The sequence below is a fragment of the Phalacrocorax carbo genome, chromosome 3 (assembly GCF_963921805.1).
Source record: "Phalacrocorax carbo chromosome 3, bPhaCar2.1, whole genome shotgun sequence".
Taxonomy (NCBI): Eukaryota; Metazoa; Chordata; class Aves; order Suliformes; family Phalacrocoracidae; genus Phalacrocorax; species Phalacrocorax carbo.
The window spans coordinates 112365270-112370836 of NC_087515.1; positions in this window are offsets into that span (position 1 = coordinate 112365270).

Sequence of the window (5567 nt, forward strand, 5' to 3'; positions counted from 1 at the left end):
AGTTCCTAGGGACATGACTTTTCTGGATGCTTGTGTACATAATGCTCTCCACAGCACGGTTGTGAAGCTTTACTGTAACATAAATAATGATTAGATCTACCCTGACATTACAATTTTCACTGGTTTTCATGAACAGGTTTCTAGATTCAATTTGATGAGGAAAGCTGTGATTACTAACAAAAGAACACACTAAATTATAATGCTTTTGTGGGTGTAGCAATTCCATACTGTTAGAGAAAACCAAAAAACATTCCAGTATTGCAAATGCACTGAACAGTCAACTTGTTTTCTTTCCCATTATTTTTCCTGTTGCACTGTTTACTTCTAGTGATTTATTAACTAGTAAGGAGGTCTGCCTAGTTGTCTCGACAAGTGAAATTTAGGAAGCCAAGATATAAAGTATGAAGTTGCAGGATGCTGATATCGATCTCATATTTCTATCTGCCTCAAAAAAAAAGCTATGTTACATTTGGACGGCTTGAGCATCTTTTAAAAATTGAAGTGCCTTTGACAAGAACAATCCACCCTTTCTCCTGTGGTTCTAATTGAATAAAAATAGTATTTGCAGTTGACCCATCAATCAAGACAGATAGATGGGTAACATTTCCTGCCAATGACTAACAACTTTTGTCTTTTAAGACAGTGAAGTAACAAGTGAGCCTCCTTTATGAAGAGCAGTAATCTGGAAAAAGAAAATAAAATGTTTATTTCTTTCAAATGTCAATACCCATGCTGTTAAACACCATCCTGTTAGGTAACCAAAATGAGAATTTAGAGATTCCTCCTTCCTCAGCTGTTTTTTCCCTTTGTAATACAGATTCTGTGCACACGCACACCAAAACAAAATGCTCTCCTTTCTACCAAATAATCATTAACAAAATACAAATCCAACTATTGCAGATCATCTAAAGACAGAATCCCCACTAAAATCAGCAAAACCGTGATCAAAAGGATGTGCAGCATTAGGACCTGCCTCTGAAAACCAATTACTGTCATAGATATATCGAAGCTCTGCAATTCCTATCATCCCTGTGTACTGCAAAAGGTTCCTGAAGCACTCTGAAGTATTAAAAGATTTCTCTCTGCACAGCCCTCCTGACAGCAGAATGCTTTCTGGGTTTTAGTCAACAAGCAACACTGACACAAAAACAAGTGGGTATAAACTGGCTCAGAGTAAGCTTTTTATTTGGATTTCTAGCTATCAGCAGGGTGAGGACCTGGAACAGGCTTCCAGTAGCAAAGGAGGAAAAGAATCTAAATATAAGGCTTGATAAACATGCTGTGTAGTGCCTGTGATGGGACTGAGTGGGATGTGATGATCTAGGGGGTCTCCTCCAGTCTTATTTTAAGTACATAAACCATGGCATACGCTGTCCCACTTTGAAGCAAAAGTCTCTAATTGGTTAGGCTGGCACACTTAAGGCTTTCTTCTCCACAGGAACCATTTATGTTATTATTTCTATACATTAAATTTTTTTTATTTATCAAAGCTGCTGTTTTTGAACCACATTCCACAGCTTGCCCAGAGGTGACTGTGCACTCTTGATACCGAACAGCACATAAATGTGTTGTCTCATTGACTGCAGAAGGATGGAGCGCCACACACACAGAGCTACAAACATCTTTTCAGCCTTGACCACAGAAGAGACCTCTATCCTCTGCATGTCCACGCATCACCACTTTAAGTGATGATATTTCAAGTCCTTTCCACTCTGAGGTAATAATAAGAGACAGTAGTGTTCACATTCACTCCTGCTCTGATCTGTCAGCTCTCTTCCTTCTGCTTCTCTTCCTTACAGTGTACTTCCAGTGGCAATCATCTAGCTGTACCTTCTCCCCTCCAGGGTCCTACGCACCTTGCACCTGCGGGCAGAGACCATCTCCTCCTATGTGGATTTTCAGGGTGCAAGAGATTAAAAGCACTCATGGCTCCAAGAACAGCATCTCTTCACGGACCATACAGCATGCCCAGCCCTCACTCCAGGCCCTTAGGAGGACAGGGTAGAAAGGAAGGTCAAGGCCAAGGACAGCTGGAGCAGAGCAGGTCAGGAAAGTAACCAGAACACTAGAAACACATTTGTAGTAACAGAAGTTTTACAGCAGAGTAGTTTTGAACTCAGTTGGTAAGTAATTAAAAAGTGGGCCTATCAAAAGTCGTCATTTTGTCTCCACTATTACTGAAACTGTCACAGATGGGATAAAAATTGAGGGAAGGGACAAGATGGAACAGCAAAAACATGGAGTCTAATAAACTGCCTCTGGCTGCAGTACTACTGTATGCAAACTTCTCCAGTGATGCTTAGGTACCACTTGAGAGGTTCCTCCTGCTCCTCCCACTGATAAAAATGTCAACCATCTCTCAAGCACAAAGCTTAACAGCAACAAACTGGCATGAGAGTAACAGAGTTTCCACTTGATGCAGTATTTACTGGGCACCAACATTTATTTAATTCATTTTGGCATGGCTACATATTAACAAATTCATAATCGTTGAAGCCTCAGCTTAAAATATATTTCTCTAACATTAAAGGTGAATTAAGCGATGAGTAAAGCTCACCAGCTACTGACACCTTTTAAATCAGATAGCAAGATCTTGTTGAGACCATTTATTCTTATCAAACTTTTTATTTCTTGTTCTTATCAGACTTATCAAATTAGCTGTATAATCAGAATTTAAACTACGTATACGTTGAAACAAATGGAAATTACATTAACAGAGCAAAAGCAGCTTTTTATGGCAGTTGGGATTCTTCAGGGGGATGTGGGAGCAGCAAAACCTTGATTCTGCCGTCTTATAAAACAGCCCCAAAGCATGCAGTTGCCTCCCAGTTCACATTGACATTTGTTCTGCGAGTAGAAACTCAAGGATTTTCTGATCTAAACTTAATTGGGCTGGTCCCCACATCGTGTACTACCGAGGGAGGCTGTAGCATCTCTAATACCAGCACAAAATCTCTTTGGAAGACTGAGTTATGTGAATAATGTTATAACGGTACACCTTTGTTATTGCTGTCACTGCTGAGACCAAACTTTATCACTCCCTGGCTGTTACACATCAGGAGTTTTCCTTGGAGAGTGCGATTTAGAGCACAGAAACCAACATCTCTTCTCCCTCTCCCTCCCCTTTCCCTGTTACAGGGCTTCAGCAGACATACGTCAATTTGAAGCCAAGGCCCAAAAAACCCCGCACCTTCCCCCCCTCAAACAGGTTTTACAAACCACCCTTTTGTCTCCAGAAGTAGAGGGATTTTACAATTATGATGACTGCAACAGCAGGATTGAGGATTTAACTAAGCAAAGAGATTGGACAACTGAGAATATAATTTGCAATAAAAGAGTGTATGAGCTACTTCTAATGGCATTTACAGAATCTCACCTCAGGGGTTCTTACACTGATGTCAAGTCACAGATCCTACACGACAAACTTGCCTTAAAGAAGTTTGCACATACAGAAATGTAAGTTGTAGAATACTTGGTCACATAGTTTGAGGCTACGCTCTATTATCAGAAATGTACTCATGTCTGTTTATCGATTTTAGGATTCTGGCAGAAGACAACAAAGGCGTTCCTCTAGAAAGTTAGTCTTCACAGCGTAGTGGAAAATATCATGGCAGTGATCCAGAACTGGTACTAACATTTCACCCTTCCCACACTGGCATTTTATGCATCTGAAAGCTGGCCAAGCTGTAATTGCTGGAGCTTTCAGCAGCTGTGTCATCTACCTACACACAAAAGAGGGCACTTAGTTCTTGTTACAGAGGTCTGGGATTCCAGTTGTGGAATTGGGATTTCAAGGTTGGAGTCTTCCAATAATGTTGGGAGTAAACTTCAAATTTTGTTCTTTTCCTTTCTATGATGATTTATTGCCCAATTTGCCCTCTTGGTTTGATATGGAAGATAATTTTAGGTGGCATCAGACCATTTCTCAGACATATTTAGTATCTTTCTTTGAAAACCACACTAACATTTGAAACATCAGGATATTTTGTATGCTCATGTAAATTCTAGTTACCCAAATCACTATTTCTTCTGGCTTTGTGTGTGTGTCTTAAGTAAAAAGCTTTCAAAAATACCCCCCAAAAAAGCAAAAAAAAACCCAAAACCAACCCAAACCCAGACTTACTCTGGCCTCCCTACACTGTTTTGTACCGCACAACAGGAAATCAGGTGCAAAGTAGCAAGTGTCCCATTTGTTTTACACAATCACAAAATAATCTGCCTCCTGGTATGACAGGTAGCCTGCTATCACACCAAGAATACTGCAACTAGGCTTAGAGAAGAGGGGAAAAACCCCTGTGTTTGTTAACATTATTTGTTTCAACAAAGATCCTGAGAAATTAAGTACAAAATTCCTTCTTTTACTGAACTGAGCTATCGCACAAATATTTTCTTTTGAGGTACCATCTCTACTACCACCACCCATCTGGCAGAAAAGTGAGAACTGTCTTTTTTCTTGATATTCTGAAACTACCAAGGAAGTTGAAACGATTAATGTACCACTCTAAAATTCATTGTAGCAGCTAAGACAATAACTCTGCCCCACAGGATTTACTGTATACAACCATAATCAGTGTACAAAAATCCCATCCTTAATCTAACAAGACACTACTGTTATCCTGAGGTGTTTTGGATTGTATTGTCAATTTTAAGTCTGGCTTGCAGAGACTAAGCATGGTTTGGGATCTGAGATGTTAGTCTGTCCAGCGTTTCCTAAGCTGTGGGGCACGTCCTCTTTCTTACATGAGGTGGGGCAGCATGTAAGTGCGAATTAGCTCCTGGAGCTGGGAACAGTAATACCACATGCATGCACCTAATTACTCTGGGTGTTGCACTAATAATGGCATTTACCTGGGAGGGGGGGACTAAGCAAAGTCATTTAGGGAATTACAGTCTATTCCTTTTTTGTACCGTCATGCTATTCCCATACACCTTTTGTTCCCTCCCCCTCCAAGACAACACACAAAAGGGGCCAAATTCTGGAAGTAACAGTCTGAGAAAATATGATGCTGCAGTATTCAGGATTATTAAAACTCAAGAGCTGATGTTGCTGTTTTGAGACTCACTTTTTGCACAAAATGTAGATGCAATGAACAAGTGACAGCTAGAATTTGCCTGGCTTGATAGATGTTGGAAAGACCATTTAATAAATTAAGCCATAATCTAGATACAAAGCCATGTAATGTCAAGAGAGTTTTCAGTTTTCCTTACTTAGGAACAAGTTGCAAAAGGAAGGAAACAAGAGAACGGGGTTAGCTGACAGTGTACTGCAAGACAGCAAAAAAGCAAATCTTTGATGAGCAGGTAGAGCTGACTGCTAACCCTCAGCACTGAAACTTTCTTCCTGGAGAACGAGAGTTCTTCGGAGTTAAAACCCTTCGTGAAACAAAGGCTCAATAAGAAATGCATGGGGGAGGGGAAGAAATTATGAAACCAAAACACCAGTTAAGAAGCATATGAGTTTATGTAGAATCCTGCCACACAATACTTTGACAGCAATTCCAAGTGACTGCATGAAGAAAATGGAATTGATACAGTTTTTTTAAAAAAAAAAAAGCAATGCATGTCAA